We start from the raw sequence: 18,809 nt of genomic DNA, 5'->3' as shown, positions 1-18,809 counted from the left end.
GGAGGGGTTTTTGGCATCTGTTTTGTATGGACTTCCACAGATACTAGAGAACTTTAGGGAACCCGTTGGGAATCGAGTTGTATCGACGCTCCGCCACTGACATACAATGAATGTATTCTCAGACGCCAAAGTCATAGACTCATGGCAGGGGCTATGCAAAGAATTGTCGAGTGCTCTGCGTCGTGTTCTGACTAAAGGCTATCGATTTGATCGTGGAAAATCTATAGAATTCAACACAATAGTAGACGATTCAATAGAGTCAAGTCGCTTTGTCGCTTTGGAGTTATAAAGATTGAGTTACTCGCATTTAATATTTTACTCGTGAACTATCCTACAGGTATATATCCATTATTTTTTAATTAGATATCCATTCACGAGAGCTCGTGTAGACCAATGAAGCATTATTTATCATAGGCACGCGCATTAGGCTTTTATTTTAACTACTTGCTTTCGCACGCCACTTCGTTTGCGTATGATCACTAATAGGTATTAGAAATTTGTTCAACGGTTAAGCACGAAAAGGTATAAGAGACAGACTGACAGGAGGCGCACTTTCGCATTAACATATAATACGAGTATTACGTACTTAGTAAATATGTATGGATAGGTAATGTTCGCGCTTTTATTGTCAGTTATTTGTTGCAGTTACAAAAGAACAACTTAATGTACAAAAGGCGAACTTAATGCCATGAGGCATTCTCTATCAGTCAACCTTTGGGCAACGCAGAGAAGATTATCATCGTGCCTGGAAGTTTGTAACATAACTTACGTATGTAGCGTAACGTGATACCATAAACAATAAAAACTGACATTTCCGGCAGTAATGTCCCACCGCAGTACTGCTACAGTAATTTTGCTGTAGTCTAGTCAGCAAGTGATCTGCAACTGTTTATGAATCAGTCTTTTTGCCCGCTTTGTCCTGGCAACCATTTGTCATTGACTTGTTATCGTCAATAGTGAAGTAAAAGCACCGATGCCCGTTACAATAAATATTAATCTGCATTTTGTACTTCATTGCTTGGTAATACGACTTATAAAGTTGTTTCGGCCATTGACTGCAGATCGTTTTGTTACAATTGTAACTTGTTAGTTAGTGTCACTATGTGTTAAGTTTTTGGCAATAAATCATTCATGCTTAAGTGAAAGTAGTAGCTTTTGTAGTCTATGAGAGGCTGATATTTATTAATGTAAACTACTAATGTGCCGACGGAAAGTTTCCAATATTCTGAAATTTTCACATAGGAAAACTTCGGAAACTTTCCATTTTTTGTATGGACAATTGTATGGATGGAAACTTTCCATTTCATAAATTCAAATTCCCTTTATTTTTCGTGAAACTTTCGTGAATTTTTCATGAAATTTAAGATTTTTTTGGAAAGTTCCCGCAACTTGCATATTCCCGCAACTAATGTAAACTTATATTAGAATTATAGGTACCTCTATATGTAAATGATGTTATTTGGTCATCTTTTATTTTCAATTAATATTATACCTAACCTACCATAGCGGTATAATTTCGGATCAAGAAAGGACAGATATCAAAGTATCTAACAAGAAATATTTAAAAAAGTACTATCCTAACATTATTTACACTGCGCGATGGCCAAATCTCAAATTTCGCATGGTTTAATGTTCTGGTTTTGGATGGTAGTAACTACATAATATAAGCCATGAATATGTAGAAACGAAGTAGTACATTATGTTATGATACACGTGCGGAAAAAAGGAAGTTCGAAACGAGTGGCGATAAATTAAAACACGAGTGGGAGTGTTTTAAACCGACACGAGTTCCGAATTTCCTTTTCGCACGTGTATCGTACGACGTTTTTCAGTACAGATGGCCCTGCGAAGTTTCGACCTGACAAGAAATGAACTACTTCTCGCACTAGTGCGTAAAAAAAGCACCATCTGTACTGAAATAGTACATTACGATAAAAGTGCGTAAAAAAGGAAGTTCGAAACGAGTGGCGATAAATTAAAACACGACCGAAGGGGGTGTTTTAAATCGACACGAGGTACGAATTTCCTTTTCGCACGTGTATCGTACGACGTTTTTTACGAAGCTTAAACGTTTAATTGTGACGTTGGCTAAGTTATCTGTCATGCTGTCACTGGTAATGACTAATGATCGTCATCGCGATTAATCGTTTAGGCGCGACAATAGCCAATTTGTTGAATCAATTAGCTTTAACCACTACTGTCAATGATACTACTAATTATAAGCCGGTTTTACTATATGGAAGGGACCAACAATTAACACCGTAGCTTAATCGGTGTGGTAGGTTCGGAGAAAATTGATTGTGACAGACAGAAAGATTCAAGTGATATTGTAAAGTGGGTGATAGACGTACGAGCAAGTACGCTTAGCTTACGTATGGCTCGACGACCTTTTTCGATTGTGTGTCACCGTAAGTAGGTACGCGTACTTCAAAACCGCCGCGCTTACGTATGGCTCGACGACCTTTTTCGATTGTGTGTCACCGTAAGTAGGTACGCGTACATCAAAACCGCCGCGCATACGTATGGCTCGACGACCTTTTTCGATTGTGTGTCACCGTAAGTAGGTACGCGTACTTCAAAACCGCCGCGCATACGTATGGCTCGACGACCTTTTTCGATTGTGTGTCACCGTAAGTAGGTACGCGTACTTCAAAACCGCCGCGCATACTTATGGCTCGACGACCTTTTTCGATTGTGTGTCACCGTAAGTAGGTACGCGTACTTCAAAACCGCCGCGCATACGTATGGCTCGACGACCTTTTTCGATTGTGTGTCACCGTAAGTAGGTACGCGTACTTCAAAACCGCCGCGCATACGTATGGCTCGACGACCTTTTTCGATTGTGTGTCACCGTAAGTAGGTACGCGTACTTCAAAACCGCCGCGCATAATCGTCGACGATCCAACCGGTTTGAAATCTTTAAGTACGCGTACTTGCTCGTACGTCTATCACCCACTTAAGGGTTACGTTACGTTTCTTTTGAAATGTCTAGTTAGTTATTCGATAATTATTTCATAAATCGTAATCAAAACCACTTTTTTACTCTTTTCTAGTAGAAACATACTTGCTTAGAAAAACTTAGAAAGAATTCCTTCTTGAAACTCAGCTCAAGTAAAAAAAAACTTTACGTTATATTTGTTTTCAAAGTTTGCAAAGTCGAGTAAAATACAGTATTGATACTATATATTTAAATATGCCCACACATAGGCCTTATCTTAATCGCAATGCAATCTATCCAGTCTTTATTAATTACTCATCTCTACTTATACTCTTATAAATTCTTAACATTACACCCACTAAACTTTCTCCATGTCTATCTATATGATCAGACAAAACTATTATGTGGCCAGATTTCGCTATGGTCATTACCATACAATGACGCGACCGCGACACCAGTAAGCTTTGCAAATGGCTACCTAATGATTCTCCGACAATTTTTTAGCCGATTATTGATTCGCCGACAACGATTCGCCGAATGCCGTTTAGCCGAATAATCAAACTATCGCTGTCACTTTTGGTCGAATAACGTTACGTAGAATCTTGGTTCGCACACAGTTCAGTTCGCTTCTGTGCAAATTATCCGAACTACTATTGGACATTTTTCATTTAGCAAAGTAATATTTTCGTTTAGGCCATGTTTAGTCGAATAACGTTTCACATGTTATACATTGTTAAAATATTTTCCAACACAACGCTTTTTATCGCTGTTGTAAAAAAATTGCGCACTTAATAGACACTTTTTTTTCTTACATTCATACATACATATAATCACGCCTGTAGCCCATAAAGGGGTAGGTAGAGCACATGAACTACTAAGTTTCAGTGTCACTCTTGGCAAAGAGGGGTTGAAAGAAATCCAGATTGTGACATTGCAGTGACAGCGCCACAATTTAACCCATACCCCACAGTCGACCTCTATGACACCCACGGGAAGAAAGGGGGGGGGGGGGGGGGGATGTTCTTAAACAATGTATAATGTGAAATTGTTTTCGTTGCGGTAATAATTTACTAGTACATATACTGGCAACATTATGTTCTTGAAAAAAATTGGTGAATTGAAAACAATACATAATGTTAACGCCCTGACTGACAACACTGACAGGGCAGCCAACCTCCGGTCACCCCGCTGATCCAATGAGCAGCGGCCAGAGCCTCGATCTGCCGGACCAATAGGAATGAAGACTGAAGCGCCGCGGTTTCCCCCGTCGCGACACTATAAAAGCACGGTGCGCGGCACCAGCGTCCCTTTTTTTACTAATATCAAATCTCTCTCTGTCGCGTGTCCGAGACAAAAATCTGTAATTAAAAATCCATTAAATAAATTGGTAATATTTTATACTGTTTTATTTAAACAATTGAGTTCCGGCTCAAACACATAATTTACTAAAATTAATCCTTGGAATCAGAACATGATGATTAATATAAATAAGTAAATGAAATAAATGTGAATTACTCTTACAAACGATCTAACAACTAGATTTTTGAATCCGCAGAAAACTTTTTACGCAAGTTCAAGGCTCCAAGCCAACTCACCAAAAAAAAATACCAAATGATCACTCGACCTATTGTGTTTCGACCAATTTTGTGTCGGCCAATTTTTACAATTACTAAATGATTATTCGTCGAAAAGTAAATCGGCGTATCAAATTTCTGCCTACCGACTCCGTTTACGAACGGATATTATGCGAAATGAGAATTTTCCAATCGTTATTCGGCCTGAACAGACGTCGGCGAATCGTTGTCGGCGTAACGAAAATCGGCGTATTTTATTTCGGAATATCAATCGGGCACCTTTGCAAATATATAATTCGTATTAACATGCAGTGTGCGGTACGTTTTGGCCCTTCAGCAATTGCTTAAACTCTTAACAGACAAAAAGGTAAGGCTAAATAAACTAAGCACATAGATACTTGCAACTTGTTTATCCAACTTAGTCGGGTAAGTTAAATTTGATCCATAGAGGAAAAAGTAAGGAAAGAATCGTATCCCCATACATCACTAAATTCGAGTTATTTGTAGTGACATCTAGCGTCAAACACGCGTCAATCACACGTCTTGTCAATAGATGTCGCGACGAACGAAAAGTCTAATGCTCAAATTTTTTTAGCTAATATTACAATTTATTAATCAGTATTCTGTTTTCAATTCCTTCTGCTTGTAATAAGTTGTAAACTGTTTTAATATTAATTTTTCGGCAGACGCAACACTTTTGACGCCTAATGTCGAGTACTGGTACTGATAATTTACGCTATTTGACGCGTGTTTGACGCTAGATGTCACTACAAATAACTCAAAATTACTGATGTACGAAGTAATGGAGTTTCTACTCTTTCCTTAGTTATTCCTCTATGATTTGATCACACATTATTATCAGTTGTAGGCAATGAGGACCGAAGTTATGTTAGCCAAGCTCAGGCTGCGGGCCAAATAACTTCAACAACTTTAGCTTAAACTTATCCAAGTGATTTGGCAGACGCTTACGGAACTCTTTTGGGCGAAATACTAACATATTATGCATTTAGTGCGCATGAGTTTGATTTGTTGAAATGCTTCCGGTGGGTGAGTTTGAAAGTTTAATGTTAAATATTCCTTAAATTTTTTTGACGTACTTACATTGATAAATGGGATCACAAATTATGATGGGATGAATAGACGTAATTTCTACCTAGTTAAATATGTAAATCTGCGCAATAAGTTATTCAAATGTAAGCTCATTGACAAGCTATACACCCTGTTTTTATTGAATTCCGTTAACTTTAAGGGAAGATTCTTTAGTTCAAATACAATCAATTTCTCTAAGAAACTAGTCTCTTCTCTACGGTTATCGAATTATTAAGAAAATTAATTTAATTACTGAACACGTGTGTGGCATCCCTTACCACTTCCTAATGTTATTTTTTCGAATTTAACAAATAGCGTGTCGAATTTAACGGAAAACAAAAAAAAAACACGATGTATAAGACACTTGACCGGAGGCTTCGAAACTTTTAGTCTAACATGACTAATACACTTACATAGGTAAGGATGACAGCTTTTAACATAATGTAAGTTTTCTTATTAATATTGTTCGACCAATGTGGATTCAATGTTTGATAAAGTCTTAAATAACGACACATCATTTTCCAGATTCAAACTCAAGTCAAGTTTTACAAAGTGCCTACAATAGGGGAAACTCGAGGCAGGTATCCAATAAACTGCTATTAGGTAAATATATTCGGAAAGCAGTACAATAAGGCTAACAGCAAAGTTTCACGGCGTAGTTGGAGAAATTATTCTGACGAGAGTTTATGTGAAGCATTAGTATTGATAACTAAATAATACACCCTGTTTTTATTGAATTCCGTTAACTTTAAGGGAAGGTTCTTTAGATCAGATACAATTAATTACTCTAAGAAACAAGCGTCTTAACTTTTACGGTTAACGAGTTATTAAAAAAATTAACATAATTACTGAACACGTGTGTGACAGCCTTTACCAATTCCTAATGTTATTTGTTTTGACATGTGCCGTCAATCACTTGACACCAACTTGAATGTAATTCTTAAGGGTCTCTCACACTAATAAATTCATTTATTATATCAGACACACAGCAACAGATATACAGAATGGTTCCTGATAATGAACCTAACGACGACGTATCGAATTTAACGGAAAACAAAAAAAACACGGTGTATTACTGGATTTAGACTTAGCATTATATGAATAAAGACCAACTTGGTTTTATTTAGGTATATATGTGCCAAAGGTTGTCTGGTAGAGATCGCTCTTTAGCTATAAGACCGCCTGTTGTCTGCCTCTATGATCATCATTTGTTTTGTCTCTACTGTATATTTTATCTTTCGCTGAGGTGTGCCAATAAAGAGTATTCTATCTATTCTATACGTATATCTACATATGTACCTATGTGTCTGATATAAGTTTATTGTTTACATTGGAACAACCACATATTCCCATAATCTGACAAATTTACTAAACTTCTCCTAACTTTACAGTAAAAATCAAAACTATGTCTACGTTACAAAACAATATTAAATTATATGTACCCTGTTAAGGTATTTTCTAGTAATACATTTACGAGTCCTTGGGGTGAGCCCCAGGTGTAACTAATGCTCATATGTGGCTTGTTTTAATTACTACCTACCCCAGAACGACCGATGTCGATGCATCAAAATGCATGCAGCTTCCAAATTTCATGCCCTAATTACGTTAAATCGTTTGCCGATACTGAAAACGCGCACGAATCTGAAAACCAATTCATATGCCAAGATAGTGCCGTCCTTTACCAACTTTAGTAAAGTAACAGGGATAAAACATGTCGACGAAACTGGCGAATGAAATTGTGACCATCACACGATGTGCTGACGCGAACAGTTGAGATTAACTCTGAAATAACGTTGGATTTTGCTCGGAATTCTAAAACAGATTACCTACATATCGGGCAAGCAAAATAAATTATGGCCATCGCAAACATGGGACGCTCAACGCTTATTCCCGTGTCAGAACACCTGTGATATCGGTTATCCCTAGAACTTTTACTGAATCCGCGAAGCGTGATTATTACCATTTGGTTAGTTTGGTCATCCGATTTATTTCAGCGAGATTGTAAGCTTTTGCTCAAAGCTGTAACCATATTATCGGCTTTTGTAACCGTTTGTTTTAATTTACGGATTTTCCGTTATTTCATTCACTTCGCAGTATTTTGTTTTGACACTTATTGCAATTTGCGATCGTTGAATTAGACGGCTTCTTCGAAATTGTTGTGATGCTTGATATGTACTTAAACACATGTATAAGCCATTATAGCTTTTATTCAATTCGAAGTATTTTGCTTTGCTAGTGTATTCGTCGAAATACTTATATTGATATTTCGACAAATAGTGCTTCGCAGTCTTCGCACCATATCTCATATTCGCACATACATATTTATAAGCAAGTATAGCTTTCATATTAGTTTCTTTGGCTATTAAAACTTCAAGCTCTGATGATATAGCACATAAATAAGGCATATAATTAGTTACCGTACTACAACCGAAGATCACAGAAAGCTTTGCGTAAGCGTAACCGTTTACATTTGTTAATTGAGACGTGACGACCAACGCCATCTATAGGGATTATACTCAACTATATGTTGTTAAAGTTTAGATTTACTTGGTCATGTAAGGCGGAGGCGTGCTGTATAAGATGTTATCGGGCAATAGAACAAGATCGGTTGTTCTCACGCTCTATTTGTAGATTTCAAAGCTCGGTCGTCGTCAAATAAGGCGTCAGAGTTAGTAGTTGGACTGGTAGCATGAGTTATGGAATTTTAGAATACAGTTTTCGATAACGTAAAAGTCACAGAAAGTGTATGTTATTTTTGGTAAACTGAAAGGAAAATCACAATGCTAGGGGAAAATCGGGAAGTGTTGCATGGGGCGACTTGTATTTTTGTAAGTAACGTATGAATGTAAGTGTACAATAGTCAATAAATAGAAAAAGCTTTCAACGGTATTTTTTTTTTACATTTTCCTTCAAAATTATTTTTTTTTCCCAACAAAAAAAATATAAAAAATTGTTTTGAAATGTACAATGAGCTCTTTCTAATGATACCCCACTTGACCTAGTAACTTGACATTTACAGTTTGCCCATTTCATTTTGGCCATGGACCGACAGACAGACGGACAGAGCGGCGCCATAAGGGTTCCTTTTGTACCTACCTTTTTAGTATGGAACCCTAAAAAGTAACTAGTAGTATGAATAGTTAAAATAAATCCGGATATATGGTCATAGACAACAAACACACTTTAGGGACCGGCCTCATCTAAGAGACGCATGTCCTGAGGTGCGGAACGGACGTCCGCGCCACGCCGCCTGAATGTAATTCAAAAAACGTCTCCTCAGTACATTTTGTATAGGAAGGACGTAAGGACGCGCCCCAGGCGGCGTTGCGGCGGCGTGGCGCGCGCCGCGCCGCTTGGCGGCGCGTCTTACGTCCTTCCTATACAAAATGTACTGAGGAGACGTTTTTTGAATTACATTTAGGCGGCGTGGCGCGGACGTCCGTTGCGCGCCCCGAGACACGCGATGCTTAAGTGGGAACGCTGCCTTATACCTATCTAACCATTGAGGTAATATGTACAAATGACGTGCTAAAGCCAAAGTAAATACCCACTATACGAGGTGTACCATATTCACTACAATACTAAACACCAATTAAACGAATGTATGACATCAGAACGATATCTCGAATGTGGTAATTTGCTTATCCTTCGATTCGGTCGCGGTAATACAGCTATACGCAAGCATGAGCGAACTGCAAGATATTTTAACTAAAGGATCTCTTAGTTAGACGTCATAATGATATTTTAATATAAGTTCGAATTGGCTTGTTACTCCGTGGTGCCGTTTAATTGCCTCTGATTATGTAGCCGTATTACGCTGTATGCATAACTAATTGAGATTATTATAAAGATATTAGCTGCCGAACTCTGGATTTTGCTCTGCGCCAAATGTATTGAGATGGAGGATATCAGGCCCCGTAACCGAATGGCTTTTCTGCGACGCGAAACGAAAACGAAACGCCGCGAAAGGTAGTCTGGCTCTGTCACGCCAATACGCAAGAGCGATAGAGATAGATATCTACGAGTGTTTCGTTTCGTGAGCGTTTGTGCCATTCGGATACGTACCCTGGTAGGAATATCTAGAATAAGGTCTCCAATTAAAGCCCCACCATTCTCCATTTTGTCAGTAGAATACGGCGCAAAATTCAAATTTTCGATGAGAAGTCAACACCATACCATCTTTAAATCCACCTTGTGTTGACAAAGTTGTTATAAATGAAATTAAAAATATTAACATTAAATTAGACAAAATAGAGACAATTTATAAAAAAGTGAAACTTATTAAAAATGAAAAATAGATATTATAGATCTAGGTATTTATTATTTACAACAATATGATTTGGAAAGACATGCACAAGTTAATGTTAAATGTTCAAAATTCATGAAAAAAAACAAGTTATCGAGCTTTTAGTTTTATAGCTGCCCGCAAAAAATATTTTTTCCACTGTGTTAGTTCGGAACGGCGTGTAACTCTTGCATGTCGACTTTTTTATAGCTTATTTACACGGGTTATATCACATTAATAGCGAGAAATATATTATGATTACACGTTGCTTTTAATTTTTACAGCAACGAATAAAAAATTAAGAGTTTATTTTCCAGTTATTAACTTCGAGATTTATGGTCAGAAAAGGTCCTTTAAATTCATTAAATATTAAGTGTTTATATGCAGTAGTTTATTACGCATGCCAGGAAAATCTATAAAGAGAATATTATGATATAATAGTTCTTACAATACCTATATCGTAGTCCTGAAAAGGATTCATGTAGGAGGTGTAAGAGACATTGCTCGCCTTTAGAGTTGGTCAAGGCGCTTCGCCTTCAGAGATAACATCACACTAGAAAGTTTTATACGACGATAGAAATCGAAGAAAATATTGATATACAGCAAGTATATGTATTATATATGGCTAGAAAATAAAGCCTTATATCAATATTTTTATAAATTCTTAGATTTCCCGGTCCCGTTGTTCCGCTGCATGCGAAGGGATGGAAACAAATGAACAGGCTTTCGCATCCGTAAATATTGCTGTGGATTTAGGAAGTGTATTCAGATGACATTTACGTATTGGCTTGATACCTATACATATATTCATATATTTGCAAAAACCTGAACCAATTTTAATTTTAAGTTTTTCATTTTATTATTTTGAAGTTTTTCAATTACGTCTGCATAGGTACCTATGTAGAATAACTAGCAGCCGAGCGTTGTCAACCGGGCGATACTAGTAATTACTTGACTGGCGTGCTAGATGGCGTTACTAGCCGAGGAATCCACTCGATTATAAGGGTGTTAATTTCATTAGTGGTTCAAGCGAAGGCATGGACGGACACCTAAATATGAAATATCTACAAGTTATGTGGGGTACGGTGGGTAGGTTTAAGGTACAGATTTGTTAAATTTATATATTAAAACGGGTCATTATTAAGACCCGCCTATAAAACATCGCCCGACAAAAATGTATCATTCCCTACAGGAGCGCTCACTGACATTAGAACATGTCAAGCGTTTTTGGCCTTAAACTACATTTTAATATTTTGAGTACAACTAAATATAAATATACGATATATTCCGGTAGTATTTATTTGTATTAATTTGATGAAACATTTATTCAATTGAAATTGAAATCATTTATTTCAGTCTTATTGGTCCATAATAACAAATAAACACATTAAATTATTTTATTTTTTAAATTTAAATTAGAAATTAAAATTACATTAAACTAATTAATACTAAAATAATTAAATTATAAATAACAACAAAATTAATCATATAAAATTAAAATGGCTGTTAGGCATGCATGCCCATCCAGTGGTTGATTATAGGGCTATCCACACTAGGCCAATTGACTATTTACTCAATTAAGCCCTGGCTGGTTTCATTTTAACAAACATAACACCACCTATTTTGATATTTGGCTGCGATTATTTCATTTATTTTAAACCTGGATTTCACAAGTAACTCGTAAAATCAAACATTTACCCAGCCACTTCGCAGTAACAAAATAAAGGGGGCATAATCACGCAACCGGGGATAAGATGAAAAGCATATCATTACCCTGACCGGATGTAGTCCATTCCAGTCGCGACCGACGTCTGGCAACCCTAGCGACTAGTGATGTGCCTAATATTTATCAGGATATTCCCGGTAACGGGCCCAGTAAGTAATAGGTATTCAGAACCCAAGATATTGCTTTTTTTCTGTTCATTTAATTGTGTGTAAAATATAAGCCATCCAAGTCCAGCTAGTCAGGCAAGAGTTTATCATAGTTATTTTTTCATTGTGTTAACATATCAACGCACTTACTGTATAATGTGTATTAGGGAATATCCATAGCAAGTAGACATACTTAAAAAATAAATAAAGGCTATCTCTTTCTAGAAATGTTCCTCAGGACATTGTCTTGTTTTATGCCGTGACATTATTGGCAAACGCGTGTGCTGTTCTGCTGACGTCAAGTTGGAGTTTGCAAGTTACACCTTTTAATATAATTACATTGGCATTGTTGACCCCTGAAGCTTATAAATACACAACCATTCATATTTTTTACACGTCAATAATCATAAAAAAAGTCTCACACAGCTGTCGCTGTCAACTTTTAGCTATACCAAATCCATAGATTGTTGTTAGCGTACTTGAGCGTAGCTACATTTATCACGATGTTTTCGAACTTTCTTTCAGACTTGTTGCTAAGTCGATATCGGATTCATTTTCAATTAAATTCAATGTTAATCTGAATAAAGACCATTCGGTAAATAAATATTGTATAAAATATATATTTTCCAGTGCAGCAGAAAATTACCAGAGTTGTGCTTTTGGGAACTGACCACGCCATCGCCACCTCACTAATATAGCGTAGCTCGTTTAGGAACAGAGTTACGTGAAAAGTGATTTCCTTCATAGTCGGGTTGGCGTCTAATGGCGCGTCTAAAGAATTGTCGTCCGTATTTCCACTACTTCCTTTCGCAACCTCACATCTAAACATAACGCTCCTCAAATCTCAACTTTATTTTCAAATGGAAAGCTACATTCTGCGATCGTGTAATTTTGTAATACGCGCTTTAGGAAATGAACAGTCGATTTCGTACTGCTTGTATCGAGTTCACGTTCGCTCTCTCCAAATAAATTACCGTTCAGATTGACCTAGAAAGCTACGCTGATGTTTGTCGAGAATCATAGACTGGTTTTATTTGGTTTTTATTGTTCAGTCTTGGATCCGGTAGAAACGGAAAACTCGAAGGCCTGTAGAGGCTTGTGGCTTTATGTAATAACGTCAATGCAGTTTGCAGCGAACTATGTAAAATAGGTGCCTATAGTTAAATCAAAATATTCGATTAGTAGTGTAAATTAAATACATACTAATCTATTAGATATTAAGGACGTTAAAAAATCTACACATTCTACAAATTACAGTGGTAAGTGGTTAATAATTAAAATTTCATCACAGAAAGCGCAAATTTCCAGATCAGCATACAGAACAAGGAAGGGACAGAAAATATTCTCGAAAACAAAAAGACAACACTTTTGGCCCTCATCGCCATTCGTAATAAGCAATCGGCAATTTTTAACCCCATTGCACTTCACCGAAACCTCTTTCAGATAAAGTACCCATTTGAAAATGTTTTACGCACGTTCTATAACATTTTTCCAGCGAGGGCGGAAAATGCCCTCTTTTTCGGCACTTCATAAGCCCACGCAGGAATGAAGGTTGGTAATTGAGGGTAACAAATTGCCTGGGACGAGAATCACCAGAAAACCTTACATTATGCCTCAATCTCTGTTAAGCAACATTTAAAAACATGAGCTTGATTGTTGATATATTTAAAAAAGGTATAACCGTCGATAAATGAAAATTGTTTTCGTCATTAAATTTATGATCAATTATTCATTCCTAGGATAATATTTCCGATAGTTGGAAATGTACTCTCAATTCGAGGATCATCAATAAAAAATATAAAAAATTACCTACAATTACTACAAACATATTTATGATCTGTATTTCATATAATTAACTGAGGAGGGTGGAGCAATTTTATTTAATTATGAATCGGGTTGGACCTATACTTTTCTTGGAAGGAACTTTTAGAAGGTAAAAAAAAACAATGGTAGAATACAAGTACTTAGTTCAGGTTAATATAAATGCAATAATTTGAGTACAAAATTATCCCTAAGGTTAATAATATCCATGAATAAAAATAGGACATCTATTTGAAGAAGCGAATATTTCATTTAAAAATGAATGTTTCCCTAATAGTGTCTTTCCCACAGATTCAACGCTAAAATATCACTGAATGACTCAGTTAAATGTTATTTTTAGAAGATATCCCAAAATAAACTACTATGTTTATTCTCGCAAGCGCTTCGATACTTTGATTCAAGGAAAATATTTTCCCGTTACAAAGATTAGGTTTCTGATTTCTGAATAACAACGTTGATATTAAGGGCCAGGTATACATGGGGCAAAAAATACTTTTAGGTGGTGTATTTGGAGTCAACATAACATATTAACACACTATACTATACTAAAATGAAATGTTTAAGAGGATACGGTAGCGAAAATGCTAAAATGAAAAGGAGCCCCCCCTTTCAACTTGGGAATTTTAGTTAAATGTATAAGTGTTATTAACTAGATTGATCGAAAAAAAATTGTCCATTAAGAACAACTCAGTCAAAAGATATTTCAAAAAAATCTTTAAAATCGAGGTTCCGCCTTCGACTCTTTCCTCCTTCAAAACTTAATCAATCGGAACGAAATTTGAGAATCTGAATAACAATGAAATAATCTATGTTGGACCGTTTAGCTTTTTTGGTTAATTGTTACCAATCTTGAGTATCACACCTTTTTTTGCGCCACATGAAAAAGGCCGTTTTTGGAATTTTTTTATTGGCTCTAGAATCTTTAAAAAGCAGAATATCAAAAAAATCAAAACGGTCCGACACAGATAAAAATAATAACAATCTGTGTTGAAAAAATCATTGCTCTATCTTCAAAAACCAGGGAGGAAATAGTCGAGAGCGTTTGTATGGAGAATCGACCCCTACCACATCGTCTTAAGAGCAATGGCTGTAATGACAGTGACTGACGGACTGCAACGCAACTGCAACGCCGCGCCGGCGTGCAGTTCTCAATTCCTATAAAAATGCAATTGCAGTCCATACGTATGAACTGCTAAGTGATAAAAAATAAGACAGACATTTAAAAAAAAAGGTCTAGTAGGTAAATTGCTAATCAATGCTATTTCTAACCTCTCTTACTTTTTTATCAGTATTTTATTTTCCTGTAAATAAATTCGTGCTTCATCATCTCTTAAAACGTATTTTTCCCTACCATTTTCCTCGTTTTTGTAAACTTCAGTAAAGTATTCGACGGGATGTCGGAAAAAACTATCAATTTCAACGAAGCGTCAAGGAAGCATTCATCACTTTAACGATTAATAAATTGTCTTTAATAATCAATTACTTATTTGAGTTGATCGGTTAATAAACACTCCATGAATAATGTATAGAATACGTACAAGTCGCGCGGCGTATTAAGACGCTACAGGAACAAAAATGCTAAAATGGAAAGGAGCCCCTTCAATTTATGAATTTTAGTTAAACATACTATTATACTAGATTTATCAAAAAAAATGTCCATGCAGAACAACTTAGTTAAAAGATATTGCGAAAAATCGAAGTTCCGCTCTTGACTGTTTCCTCCTTCAAAACTTAATCGTAACGAAATTTGACAATCTGTGTCAGACCGTTAACTTTTTTTGGATTACAATTATATCAATAAGGCCGTTTGTGGAAATTTTTGATGGGCTCTAGCATCTTTAAAAAATGGAATATCAAAAAATCAAAACGACACAGATAAAAATAATAATAATCTATGTTGAAAAAAGCATTGCTCTATCTTCACAAACCAGGGAGGAAATAGTCGAGAGCGTTTGTATGGAGAATTAACCCCTCCTGTATCGTCTTAAGTTATTTAATATAGGCAAAGACATATGAAACTCCGTAGAAGACAAATTGGACGTCTGAAAAATTAAGAAAAATGTAGGTATGCTCGGTCAAATGGCTCCACACCTTCGGTTGATGGTGGTTATAGATGGCGCGAATTTTAATATTTGACAATATTTGACCACCCCTTTCTTCCCGTGGGTGTCGTAGAAGTCGACTGTGGGATTTGGGTGAAATTGTGGCGTAGGCGAGAGGCTGGCAACCTGTCACTGCAATTGTCACAATTTTTCGTTTTCGTTTTCTTTCAACCCCTTAATTGCCAAGAGTGGCACTGAGACTTTAGCAGTTTCATGTGCTCTGCCTACCCCTTTATGGGATCATTGTATGATGTTGCAGACCAACATACGAGTAAGTTGGCAACAATTTTTATACAGCCCCGCCTGAGGAAGGGTTAAGAAAACGTCATAATGTGATCGAAATTTGACGTTTAAATTAAAAATAACATTCTCACCGGCGAGGCTGTCGAAAGTGGTACAGCTAAATAATATGGATCAAATTGTCAAAACTGAGGTTCAAATGTTTTAATGGAAGTTTATGCACTGTGATTACTGTCAAGCGCACTTTACCGTGTCTACTGTCAATCTGCGCACAATTTATTTTTACAGTAATCCTCTATATATTCGATTCTCTTTGATATTGGAGTAAACAATACAAACATTACACAACGCGTATCGTATCGCTTTCATGAGGTAAATAATGCCATACCGATGCCGTCTACGTATTACACGCTGGTCGACATATCAAATAAACTTAAATGATTTATGACTTTTATGTGGCTTTCCAAGTCTATAGGGTCCTCACGTTACTTCTGCAATAAAAACGAGTCTATGTTCATGTTGAAATTTTAGATGAAAACATTTTTATTTTACTTGATATGAAGCATAACACCGCACAAATGTAAATGATCAATACTTGCTGATCAATAGATGTTACTTCAATTTCTGATTGAGAAACGGGCTTTACAATTAACTCACACTTAGTAAGTGTCAAAACTATGACATGTCAATCGCGTATCGAACACACGTTACAAAGCCCGTTTCTTAACAGCAAGTGATGTCGTCTGTCGCAGGTGTATGGTGTTTTTCAGAAAAAAGTTAAGAATTAAAAAAAACTAACTGTGCGGTTTCCTATAATGGACCTAACTATATGCCGAATTAACGGATTTCAATAAAAACACGGTGTATTTAATATTGTACTTAAGTGTGTTTTAGGATATGTTTAAATTGTGGTCATTAATTGGACTTTTCAATGTAATGTCGGTATTGTCGGTGTTTTCATTTTTTTTTTGTTTTTGTGATGTTTCATGTATTTCTCTGCCTTGTATTTGTAATAAAATAAATGATTTGTTAATCATTGTAATTATTATCGATTTAAGTATATAGGGTTTCAGTTATCTCGATATTTATTCATGAGAAACTATTACGAGTAAATGGATTCACTGCCTTATAATTATGCCTTATACTATCCAAATGCCCTGACATTTCGACGTTACTGCATGTCTTCAATGGAAGACAGTATTCAAATTAGAAGATTATTTATTTATTTTATTTTATTTATTTAGGTAATTACAAACATAAATCTCTAATTAGTTTACATAGTATCGTTAAACCAATAAGGTTTGTCTCGATACCTATTCATTCCGCGGTAGATGTTATACAATACAACAATCATATAATTATGTAGGATAATGATATTTATTCGCTACGGCCATGACTGGTGCCATATTTACTTGTATGATGTCAAATTAGTTCCAATGGCCACCACTAGCATTAATGTTGGACATGCCTTATAAGATGACGTATATTGATTTATGATAATCAGCGTCACTCTGTCACGCAAGTTGTCAATATCAAAATACAGTTATATTACCTAAATATTTTCGTCGTTTTTACCTGTAAGTATATTGAATTCGTAGGGTTATCATGCCGTGTAGCTTTGAACTTACCTGAAACAAGAAAATATACATTAAATACCTACACATTTCAAAAATAAGTTGAAATACATTTTTATGCAACACATAAAACATACCTACAGCAAAAGAAAGTATCAAATAAACATGCAAATATCGTATACAATCAAAAAGGCTCCAGGCTTTATCCCCAATCATACATGTACGTAACGGCGGACAACAAAGGGATGACGTCATCGTTACGTCAGAGAGAAGTTGAGAGAAGCAGCAGGCCGAGTATAATTGAGTTCATTGGTGAAATAACTAGTATATTACACACCTAGCTAGTAAAGTAAGAAATATCTCAGATTACACGATCACCGAGGCGGAGCCGAGGTCAACAAACATGTGATCTGAGGCTTTCTTATTTACTTCGCCAAGGTGTGCATAATATTTTTCTGATCGACGGAGCCGGGAAGCGGTAACTTCGTTTAGCGCCTGAAATTTGACGCTTATACGACGAAAATATTGGGGACACCTTACACAGACCAACTTAGCCCCAAACTAAGCAAAGCTATGGGTGCTAAGCGACGATATACATACTTAAATAGATAAATACATACATTTATACATAGAAAACAGCCATGACTCAGGAACAAATATCTGTGCTTATCACACAAATAAATGCTCTTACCGGGATTCGAACCCAGGACCGCGGCTTAGCAGGCAGGGTCACTACCGACTGAGCCAGACCGGTCGTCAAAAAAGCAACGAAAGCTTGATTTAAGAGAATTCGCCCGACGCTGAAAACTACATTGGATTTTTAGGGTTCCGTAGTCAACTAGGAACCCTTATAGTTTCGCCATGTCTGTCTGTCCGTCCGTCCGTCCGTCCGTCCGTCCGTCCGTCCGTCCGTCCGTCCGCGGCTAATCTCAGTAACCGTAAGCACTAGAAAGCTGAAATTTGGTACCAATATGTATATCAATCACGCCAACAAAGTGCAAAAATAAAAAATGGGAAAAAATGTTTTATTAGGGTACCCCCCCTACATGCAAAGTGGGGGCTGATATTTTTTTTTCATTCCAACCCCAACGTGTGATATATTGTTGGATAGGTATTTAAAAATGAATAAGGGTTTACTAAAATTATTTTTTGATAATATTAAAAAGTGCGTCCCCCCCCCCTCTAACTTTTGAACCATATGTTTAAAAAATATGAAAAAAATCACCAAATCACTTGATAGGTTCAGTAGTTTTTGAGAAAAATACGAAAAACTACGGAACCCTACACTGAGCGTGGCCCGACACGCTCTTGGCC

The 18,809-nt window shown here is 36.4% G+C and overlaps 1 protein-coding gene across 2 annotated transcripts in view; it reads right to left on the bottom strand.

The window, feature by feature from the left end:
* The window catches only part of LOC125235359 (nucleolar protein dao-5-like), a 431,115-nt gene that overhangs the window by 146,481 nt on the left and 265,825 nt on the right, over window positions 1-18,809 (bottom strand). The window lies entirely within an intron of this gene.

Source organism: Leguminivora glycinivorella, chromosome 17 (assembly GCF_023078275.1).
Source record: "Leguminivora glycinivorella isolate SPB_JAAS2020 chromosome 17, LegGlyc_1.1, whole genome shotgun sequence".
Lineage (NCBI taxonomy): Eukaryota > Metazoa > Arthropoda > Insecta > Lepidoptera > Tortricidae > Leguminivora > Leguminivora glycinivorella.
Note: the sequence above shows the minus strand (reverse complement) of the source record. Positions and strands in the feature narration are given on the sequence as shown.